Raw genomic sequence first — 11,433 nt, 5'->3', positions numbered from 1 at the left:
TATTTCCACAAACATTAATGATACAGTTCAGAGTGTTCAGGTTGGTAAATAGGACATACCCAGGTGCCTAATGGGTAGCATGTCCCAACTCCACAAAGTGGGAGTTGCTGTGCACGAGAATATTTATTCCCTATCTGACCCTGCATATGCCTTTATCTGACTCCATGTTTGTAGCCTTGAATATATCCTTTGCAATAAATGGGCGCTTGTATGTATGGTGCTTCCCTGAGATCTGTGAGCTGTTGTAGTAGGTGAATTGAACCCAGAGGAGGCATCATGGGAACCCCAATTTATAGTTGGTCACGACCTGAAGCTTGGTACTAGGTCGTGAAGTGAGGCAGTCTTTGGGACTGGACTGAGCCTTCAACCTTCAAGGTTGAATGCTTCCTCTAAGTGGCCAGATCAGAACTAAAAGTAGGGCACGGCTACAGGCAAAGCTAGAGTTGCTGGAGAATTGAGATGATTACATGTTGTGTGTAGAAACCGTTCCCCACGCTTGGGGGTGTCACATGTGTTGTGCTGAGCACCGTGTGTATCAGTTGCTCTGCTAACTCCTGAAGGGTAGGGATTGTACAGAGAGGGAAGTTCCAGGATGTGGAGACACGTGGGAGTCCATCCACTTCACATGGGGCTTACACTGCAGGGACTTGAGTGGACACTACACTCGAGTAACCCAGGGGTCTCATCAGTTCACAAGCCCAGTTGGTTAGGATCTTCTAGAGCCCATTTCATAACCATCTATATCTTCCGTACCTGTGAGTTCAAGTCCCACCAGGTTTTCAGCAGGGCCTAGTAGACACCACAACAGCCTGGCTCTCTAACCTCCAGCGCTTGTATATGAGATGCGAGGGTGATCCTTATGAAACCCAGTGCCCATGCTTCCAGGTCCCTTGAAAGAGTCACCATGGTAATTGCTAGAAACGTCTCTAAGTGCTAGATGCTCCTTTTGTCCTTTCCACTGGGTCTCTAGGAAATAACAGAGGTATGTGCGAACTCTTTCAAGTACAAACTTCTATGCACAGCTCCATCTAAGCATAGAAAGTTATTGGTGTTCTCTTGAGCATTCATTCTAATCTGAGGCTTTGGGATGTCATTCACCAGGCCACAGGTGCCTCACCTGCCCACACGCCTTCATTGTCCAGCCCCCAAAAGTGAAGAGACACATAGCCCACTTCCATCATTCTTCCCCTGTGTATTTGTTTGAATTCAAGTACACTGCTTTATGTTTTTAAATATGTATCTTATTTTAAATTATGTGTATATATGTGTCTCTCTCTATATGAAATACCTGCACTGATGTGTTATAGAGGCCAGAAGTATTGGGTCCTTTGGAGCTGGAGTTACAAATGTGAGCTGCCTGATTGAGTGTTAGGACCTGAACTTGAGTCCTCTGAAATGTCAGTCCACCCTTAACTGCCAAGCTATCTCTCCAGCCCCATCAAATATAGTCATACAGTGCATTCTCTCAAGTTCATGAAGCCCTACCATCCACTCCCTACTGTGTCACATTTTTCTATTAGTGGACCGGACCATGAAAATATAGTTGGTGGTCTTTGCAGAGAAGCATGAGGAGAAAATATTCTTGATGATGAACTGACCACAGTGAAAGACTTTGCTTTTTTTCCCCCTCTTCCGTTTAACCATTTCCTAGTTCTGTGATGTGATGGCTAATATTATGTGACAACTTAACTCAGACGTTTTCTAGATGCTACTGTGTCTAGATGCTTCTGTGAAGGTGTTTCTTCATTGCAATGAACATTTCCAACCCCTCAGTGGTCTCTGAATCCAGCAGGTTATTCACATATTGTGACCCATCTGTGCTCTTAGGGTCTTTTAAAGCTATAAGCTGAAGATCCCAAGAGCAAAGACAATTTTCCTGAGCACCATGTTGTGGATCCACAATGATTCAAGTGCTAAAGGCCTCAGTACCAGCCTGTGATACTACTGGGAGGTAGGGAAACCTTAGGAGGTGGGACCTAGTGGAAGGAAACTAGGTCATTGGGAGTTGCCTTTAAAGGAGCATATTTTGACCCCAACTCCTTCCTGTTTCTTTCTGATTCCAAGTCCCCAGATGGTGAATGGACCTTTTTTTGTTGGGTGTTCCTGCCATGATGTACTGGCCTGTCACAGGTCCAAGCAGTAGGACCAGATGATTGGTGACTGGTTCTTCTAAAACCATGAGCCCCAATAAGCCATTCATCTTGGTAAGTTGATCTCAGTGTCTTTGCTACAGTGACAGAAAGCTGATTGACATGCTAAAGAAGGAATTCTTCAACAAAACTGTCACATAAAAAGCTCATAGCCACCAACTTGATCCCCTGAGGGATTTGGGTTCAAGATGACAGTATCAATGGTTACCCTAATCTCCAAGTTCAAGACAAACTTGCCAGCTTCCACAAACTTGTGAGCCAGTCCCTAATGATCAGTGTCTCTGTCATTGTGTACATGCTACCAGTGCCACCACCACCACGACCACCACCACCACCACCACCACCACCTCCACCACCTCCACCACCACCACCTTCTCTATCCTCATCATCTTCTCTTTCTAACTATGTATCTTTAACTATTTATGCATTTATATCTGTATCCATCCACATCTTGAAGATTCATCCATTGGGAAGTACATTCTGGGAAGGGAATCATATTACCAGGCAGTAAACACATATCCTCCTACAGATCCTGCCCTTTGTGGGGCTGATGACATCCTTACAAGCCTGCAGAGCCGATGCTAATCTAGTCCCTATTTGTAGAAGTAGAAACCAAGACTCAGGGTTCTAATCACTCAAGGCCTGTAGTTAGATACATGTGCATGGAGCCCAAACCCTAAGCATCCAAAGGATTGGGTGGTGGTGGTGATGTGGAGAAGTAGACATCTGAGTGTTGTTTTAGGACCTCTAGGAAATCACAGTCCACAGAGATGGGAGTAGTTTCTTCTCTGCCTAGGAATAGAGCTAGAACAGAAAGTGTGAACAAATTATGTTGCTATAAGCTAAATTTCTTTCTATTTTGCAGCTTCAAGTCTGGGGGTATTAATCAGTGGTCCAGCACTGCCCATCTGTGCTGATTACTGTTGGATTATGATTCCAGGGACAGGCAGCTAAAAGGGAGTGAGAGAATAGTTGTGTGACACAGACCAGAGCCCTAACTGTTCTACTGACCTTTGTCATCTCAGTTAACTAGTTCCAGAATTCTGTGTCTGTTACCTTACCTATAAAGCTAGGAGATGGGCCAGGTGTAGGGGGCACACGCCTCTAATCTAAGCACTCAGGAGGCAGAGGCAGGTAGATCTCTGTGAGTCTGACACCAACTTAGTCTGTATAGCGAGCTCTAGGACAACCAGATACATAGAGAGGCTCTGTCTCAAACAAACAACCAAGGAAACAAAAACAGGGAATGGGGCTAATTATGTCATATATGATAATATGTTAATATAGATGTCAATCGTGTCCACATGAAGCCATGCTCCTGACCCTGCTTTAAACATATGAGAGTAAGAATCCCGATTCATAAGCAGCTGAATGAGGTGGGAAAAGTCTCAATAACCTGTGCTAAGAGGGGTATGTAAAGTAATTTGCTAAGAAATTAGCAGTGTTTGTTAGTTCAAGACTCCCCAGCTTACCAAAGCTTCCTTGACTCTAAATTCAGACTAAAAGGCTCCTTTGTTTATCTTGACACCAATCTCTTTCTATTCAAAGATCCCCTACTAATTTCCCAATCATTATTTGACCTCTTTAGAGTCATTTTACAACCCACATGCTAGGGAATTGGAGCCTCTTGGTGGCTCCAAACACAGTGAATGGAAGTATTCTTTGACATCTTCTCTGGCTTTGAATCCATTTTTCCTTTCCTCCCTCTCCTTACCTCAAATTCTCCAGAGTCTTCTTGGTCCTCTAGCTTCTCTAGTAACCTTTTCTACAGGTGAATTTGCAGAGCGTAGTCTGTCAGCTGGGGGTGGTATTTGCTCTTTGTAGTGATGACTGTCACAATTCCCAAGGTCCTACCCCTATCCCTGATCTGACCCTTCTCTCTCTGTCTCAGAGTCAAGGGTGGACAGCAGCCTCTAAGTCTGAAGATATTTCTTAGCTGAAGTGAAGTGGGAAGCAATCCCCGTGCCCTCCTCCAGCTAAATGTTTCCTGACTAGTGACTAAGCTGAATATTGGATTACGTCCTGTCTGAGCTCATTCATGGGGCCCTAACAAACTCTCAGCCTAGGGCCTTAAACAATAAATATTTATTGTGGTACCAATGAAATGTATTAGATGTCATCTTCCCACAGAAAGAAGTACGGTTAGGCTACTTAAGCTTTTTCCACACTCACTTACTGAGGATATAAAATGAGATGGGTTAGAAACAAGGAAGCCTGCATTAAGTGTTGACCTGTGGTCAGGAGGTAGCTCTTTCTCTGGGCTTACAAATGTGCTTTCTCTAGCTCCCCTAACTCAGGGATCCCGTGTTCTCTGGTGAAATGAGTCAGGCCTCACTCATTCTTAGTGATTTTCATCTGTATATGTCATCCTTTATAAATGTATCTTCCACCCTAACCTCTGGGGTTCCCAGTATTAGGGCCTCTTGCTATCTTCTCATATAGAATAGCAGCGGAGAAAATGTTTGTCCAAGAGAAAATAAACAGACACGGACAGGAACCTCTCCTAATTCCTATTTGCTAAGGCAAAGAGTAGGTTTAAAATATTTTAGACTAGAGAAACTCTGCTTCTGGGTGCAGGGAGAAAGCAGAAGAGGTGTCTGAACTTAACTCTTCCCTTCCTAGAGTCAGGCCCTGAAAGATTGATTCTCAGAGTCCAGGGGTGCAAAGGGTGTGTGTGTGTGTGTGTGTGTGTGTGTGTGTGTGTGTGTGTGTGTGTGTATGAGAGAGAGAGAGAGAGAGAGAGAGAGAGAGAGAGAGAGAGAGAGAGAGAGAGAGAGAGAGAGAGAGACTTAGAGTCTTAGGTCTGACCTTACAAATGAGAAGGGAAATGAACTGCTAACTAAACCAGACACTGGGAGAGAGAAGGCTGCCTGATGTATTCCAGGGTCCCTTCTAACCAAGCCTCTTTGTGTCTTTTATGTAAACATCCCTCACCTTAAGTGCCAGGGTGTGAAAGAAAGACAAGGAAAAAAAAAAACTAACCTAGGAAATTAGGAAGGACTGCTGAATCCTTCATGGCAGGTTTTGAGAAACTCCATAAATTCTTTTCCCACTTCCTTTTCCTTTTCTTGTTAAATTTTTGACTCAGCAAAAGGAGAAATGAACCAAAGACAAAGAGAAGCCTATGGCCTGTGCTCAGGAATGCTTCCTCTTCTCTCTTCTCTCTCTCTCTTGACCATCAGTGGCAAATGGACCATCAGTGTGCACAAGAGCACACAGTCACAGCTGTAGGCTATCTTTCCATAGGCACACAGATATGTTCAGAGTAGAAGTTACTCTCTAGATCATGCCCCACAATTGTCATGTGCATGGTAGAAAATATGGAAAAAACAGTATGTGCCTTCAAAACAAAGCTTTTAAAAGAACCCCTAAATTTTGATTTGTGACTGCTGAGACTATCCGATTAAGTGCCCCCACCCCCAAGAAAAAGGACATGACTGAGTCCTGTATATGAGTGCTGGGAGATGCTGACAGAAGAGAAACTTCCAGAGAAAGCTACCGAGAGCACAGATTTTCCTTTGGCCCTCAAAACAACACTTTCTAATTCCACAGAGTCTGAAGTAAAGAAGATCAAAGCTGGGGAGGGAAACGAGAAGCTCCAACAGCAGCTGCTCGCCTCAGTTTCCCTCCTCTCCTTGGGAGTCTCTGGCATGCACGGGGGGGGGCCCTCTCCCCTTCATATGACTCCTTGCCTCACTTCTCACTCACATCTCATTCAGATCCATCCAACATGAGGTACTCAGGAGTCTCACTGCATTTCCACTTCGTGGGGGAACATCTGACCACAGAGCACAGGCCCTTTACAGTCTGGACCCTGGCACTCTGGGCTCCATTCTCTCTCCTTAGCTGGAACTTCACGCCTTTACGGCAGCCATTGTGAAGAACTGGTCTAGCTGAGGTGCATCTAGCCTTCCCATTGTCTTTCCAGAAGCAGGGAAACAAGTAGGAGTCACAGTCTGAGTCTCGCCACAGTTTCTACAGGATCCATGGATTAGCATTTAAGACACGCTTTCTTGTTCCAGACCCATCTTCTTTTAGCCTCTCAGCCACTGAGTGTTGAGAGAGCTTAAGTCATCTGCCCTTATCTTTCGGTGAAGAGATGACATTTAATGCGTCTCCATGTTCCCAGCTCTGACAATGGGGACTCACTCACAGGGACAGTAGATGACTAAAATGAAGTGTTAGAGAAGAGCTTTAATACAATTCTGCCCAATGTCATACAGTCCAAAGGAGGAGGCATGGGTTTAAAGTGGGTCCCTGAAACAAAAGGTAAGGAACACATTGACCTTTGAAACACAGTTTGCACTGTCTTAATAGTGTGCATCAGCCACTTGTCTCAATTTTTCTTATTCACAGCGTTACTTGTTGATGCTTTTCTCTCTCCGGAGAGAAAGAAGCTTAGAGAGGCAACGCATTTGTATGTCTTTCTTTGAGTCAGTTCCATTCCCACGCTGGTTTTGACAAGCTTTGCAAGGAGATCTATCTTATCATGCGTCTGGTAACCCTAGTTTTCAAAGCATTCATCAAAAGGCAATCAGACCTGGAAAGGCAGAGTTGAGGCTGATCATTATAATACGTCCCCTCATTTGTGCTCTCTGGGGCTTTTTAATAGCACCATTTGGCACCCGGAGTGTTCAGCCTTTGCTATATCTTTAAGAACACTATTGGCATTAAATGAGATAATGAATGCAAAATGCTTGGAGTAGAGTAAGTTCTCAATAAATAAGTTAGGCTTGCCCTCTTTATCAAAGCTAATTCAAAACCGTTTGCCCTCTTTAGTTTGTATTGGGAGGCAGGAATTGCTAGTGCCTAGTTTGCAGCAGTGATCAGAACAAAGACAGACATCTCCTCTGAAGTGAAGCAGAAGGAACACTGTCCACAGAGTAGACAGCAGAATGACCAGGAACGTGAGGGCACATTGGAAGTTGATGAGGCACCCTGGGGAGACCACAGGAAAGATGACAGCACCAGGTACCCAGATAGTGTTGGAAGGAATCCATCAATCCATGCAGCGTCTAGACCAAGGCACAGAATGTCAATCATGTATCCATAGGGTCCATGTGGCTGCTTTCTGAAGAACAGATAGATGTTCATTAGGGAACTGTATTGTGTGAATATGTGCACCAATGTTTAGGTGCTGGAATGTTGACCCCTAGATTTATATGATTATGTATTTGAAGGTAGAGCCTTTGGGATATAATTAGTTATGACCGAGGCAATGACCATGAGACTGCATGATGGGATTAGTAGCTTTATAAGGAGAGAGAGAGAGAGAGAGAAAGAGAGAGAGAGAGAGAGAGAGAGAGAGAGAGAGAGAGAGAGAGAGAGAAGAGACCCAGTCCATTTGCTCCATCTTGCCATGTGATCTCTGATGATTCTCTGAGGTAGCAAGAACCTTCTCACTAGATCTAGCATGCTCTTGGACTTAATAGCTTTTATACCTGTGAGCTCAGTAAACTCGCCTTTGCAAATTGTGTGGCCTCAGGTATTTTGTTACAGCAACAGAAAGGCAATGAGACAGATAATAAAGGAAGTCTTGAGACAACTATGACAGCCCAAGGCAGGAAATGACAATTGCTAGGATGAGGGCAAACCAAGAAATGCTCTCTCTTAGTGACCATAGCCTTCTCTGAGACTCTGAAGCACACTCTTGTATTTTCTTTCCCAAATCTGCCCACAGAATTCATGACTTTCGAGCAACCATTCTCCTCATTTAAAAGCAAAATTTCCGACACTACCTTTTTCTCAGCTTGGTCTTGTATAGCATACCCACTTACTCGGCCTTGTTATTTTACCTCTTCTGGGGATGTCCTGTCTCACCTGGAGTATATAGTGTATAGGATTCCAGAGGAACCAGAGAGCCAGGGGTGGCATGTGCCACCTTCCCCGGCACAATCAGAAGAGCATAAAAATGGCAGAGCAGCCTTTACTGATGCTGTGTTTGCTTCTTCAGAGCCTCATTATCAAGCTGTTGATAAGAATTCATATGGTTTGAGAATGGGGACTCCTGTAGCTCAAACTTCAAAGTAGTAACTTGCAATGTCTGGGTAAAGTCCTCAGGGCATGACAGAGAACCAGTCACCAAAGAGATACTTTAGGTCATGTCTACATGGAAAGCAAGAAGGCAAGCATGGGGCCACCTGCTAGTTACCCCAGAGATGGCACTTGTGTGTGGAAGCTGGCTCATCCCCACACAGCGGAGCTGAGTTGTATATGTGCTCGGCAGCACATATACTAAAGTTGGAACGATACAGAGAAGATTAGCATGGTCCCTGAACAAGGATGACACGCAAATTTGTGAAGCGTTCCATATTTTTATTGCACTACCTGAGGACCCAGCTATACCTCTCTTGGGCATATACCCAAAAGATGCCCCAACATATAACAAAGACACATGCGCCACTATGTTCATAGTAGCCTTATTTATAATAGCCAGAAGCTAGAAAGAACCCAGATGCCCTTCAACAGAGGAATGGATACAGAAAATGTGGTACATATACACAATGGAATATTACTCAGCTATCAAAAACAATGACTTTATGAAATTCATAGGCAAATGGATGAAACTGGAAAATATCATCCCGAGTGAGGTAACCCAATCACAGAAAAACACACATGGTATGCACTCATTGCTAAGTGGCTATTAGCCCAAATGCTTGAATTACCCTAGATGCATAGAGCACATGAAACTCAAGAAGGATGACCAAAATGCGGATGCTTCACTCCCTCTTTAAAAGGGGAATAAGAATACCCTTGGCAGGGAATAGAGAGGCAAAGATTAAAACAGAGACTGAAGGAACACCCATTCAGAGCCTGCCCCACATGTGGCCCATACATATACAGCCACCAAACTAGGTAAGATGCATGAAGCAAAGAAGTGCAGGCTGACAGGAAATCGATGTAGATCTCTCCTGAGAGACAGAGCCAGAATATGGCAAATACATAGGTGAATGCCATCAGCAAACCACTGAACTGAGAATGGGACCCCTGTTGAAGGAATCAGAGAAAGGACTAAAAGAGCTGAAGGGGCTTGAGACCCCATATGAACAATAATGTCAACCAACCAGAGCTTCCAGGGACTAAGCCACTACCCAAAGACTATACATGGACTGACCCTGGGCTCCAATTGCATAGGTAGCAATGAATAGCCTAGTAAGGGCACCAGTGGAAGGGGAAGCCCTTGGTCCTGCCAAGGCTGAACCCCCAGGAACAGAATTCTTGGGGGAAGGGTGATAATGGGGGGAGGGTGAGGAGGGGAACACCCATATAGAAGGGGAGGTGGAGGGGCTAGGGGGATGTTGGCCTGGAAACCGGGAAAGGGAATAACATTTGAAATGTAAATAAGAAATACCCAATTTAATGAAGATGGAAATAAAGAAAAAATATAATTAAATTATGGTGAAAGCAAAGGTGATAAATACACAAAGTACATGGATAACTAGACATTCTAGGAATTATGCATCCTCTAGATGGCATTTGCATCTCGTTTCTTAGAGATGGATCCTTGCTCTGGTGTTGCCCCTCACAATTCCGTATTTAGAGATACCAAGTTAGTATCTTGATGTGGGTCAGGGTGGACAACTTACACCACAGAAGCGCACATGCTCCAAATCAGGGTTTGGTTTGCTTAACACCAAGAGAATAGTGGAGGAACCGTTAATGAAGTCAGTTTTCAAATGTGTCATGTCTCTAGCCATAGCGACAAATATCACTAAAATTGAAAAGACAGTTTACTAGTGTTCAAACTTTTCACTAATTCAATGAAGATTTGCTTATTCTGCAATGAACAGGGAGTTTTTGATATGTCTGTTGTCCTGTTGTTGTTTTAACCTAAAGGAAAAGTCCCTTTTCTTTGTATTGGAAAAGAAATATTGACGTCAGAGCAATCTATAGTCATTTGTCAGTTGTAACCATAGATTTGCTAAGGATATGAGTTCAGCACTGATCAATGAAGTCACTCCAGGGGAATCAATTAGCTCTATGGCATTGACAGTAAACCACACTGCATATTTCATTATTATTTGCAAGTTACATTCTATCAATCTTTTATAATAGCGAAATATATGGAACTTGTATACTTGTACAGCTACACACAGATTTTACCCTCCCCCTCCCCCAAACACTCTGAACTGTATGTTAGACATTTATTGGCACCACTGGCTAGCCCACTTTTTCACAGCACCATGGTGGGCGGAGCTCTGGCCAGCACCAATTATTGCTGGCGTGCCACACATCTTAGATTAGATCTTGGACTTCATAGCTCTGGCCCGTCCATTTCACAATTCTTAGGTGGGGATAGCGGTCATATCTCTGTGGTTGCCCTGTGGGGATGGTGTAGAATGGACGTTAGTTCCATTCTTTTTCAAGTATAGGGACATAGGAGGAGCACAACCTCATGGAACTTCCTCCTCAGCCCTTCCCTGATGTGCGAGGATTTTGGATGTAACTTCAGGATTTTGTTTTGCAGGTTCAGTGCACCAGGATCTATCTATTGTCTATAACTAGGGGAACTATAAATAGTGGGCAGACCCAAGTTCAAGTTTCCCTTTCTGTTTCTGCTCTATCCCAAGCTTAGGCAACAGGATTGATGGGAGAAAAAAGAGACCTAAAATCTTTTTCTTCTGCACCAAAACTTGCAACATAGTTGCAAGAAATAGGCGGGTCATCCACTGGACGAGCTACACAGGTGAACTTCTTGCTTACACCCAACTTTCGGTGCTCAGCCCTTGGTAGGCATCCAAGCTCTGTCATCAATTAAATCCTAAGTATGTAATAGTTAACCTTCCTCAGGACATTAAAAATAGTGTTTAGATGGTGATCCATAACCCAAGGCAACCTTTGGGAGCGACAATATGTCCTGCTTTTTCTATAACTGGGTAGCGTTTTCTTTCTTCTGAGCCATATAACCTAGAAAGAAGAAAGGTTTTTTTTAAAGGCTTCCTTCCTTCCTTCCTTCCTTCCTTCCTTCCTTCCTTCCTTCCTTCCTTCCTTCCTTCCCTCCCTCCCTCCCTCCCTCCCTCCCTCCCTCCCTCCCTCCCTCCCTCCCTCCCTCCCTCCTTTCTTTCTTTCTTTCTTTCTTTCTTTCTTTCTTTCTTTCTTTCTTTCTTTCTTTCCTGGCAGGCGTACTTTGTGGCTCAAAGCCTTCACTTCTCTTGCAGGATGAGTGCAGTCAGGCGAGAGAGGAGCAACTCATGTTTGTGTTTCTCATCCTGGGCTATGTAGAGAGGTGTGAACAGGCATGCTTCTCATCTCTGAACCACAGGCACTTGCTGTGGGGGGAGCA

The 11,433-nt window shown here is 44.2% G+C and overlaps 1 protein-coding gene and 1 non-coding gene across 3 annotated transcripts in view; one reads left to right on the top strand and one right to left on the bottom strand.

Annotated features, from left to right (window-relative positions):
- Positions 1-11,433, bottom strand: part of Clnk (cytokine-dependent hematopoietic cell linker) — a 178,919-nt gene that overhangs the window by 110,766 nt on the left and 56,720 nt on the right. The gene's annotated exons all lie outside the window — the stretch shown is intronic.
- On the top strand, positions 8,366-8,467 carry LOC120096873 (U6 spliceosomal RNA). Its single transcript, XR_005493679.1, has one exon. It is a non-coding gene; the product is annotated as a U6 spliceosomal RNA (small nuclear RNA).

Source organism: Rattus norvegicus, chromosome 14 (assembly GCF_036323735.1).
Source record: "Rattus norvegicus strain BN/NHsdMcwi chromosome 14, GRCr8, whole genome shotgun sequence".
Taxonomy (NCBI): Eukaryota; Metazoa; Chordata; class Mammalia; order Rodentia; family Muridae; genus Rattus; species Rattus norvegicus.
Note: the sequence above shows the minus strand (reverse complement) of the source record. Positions and strands in the feature narration are given on the sequence as shown.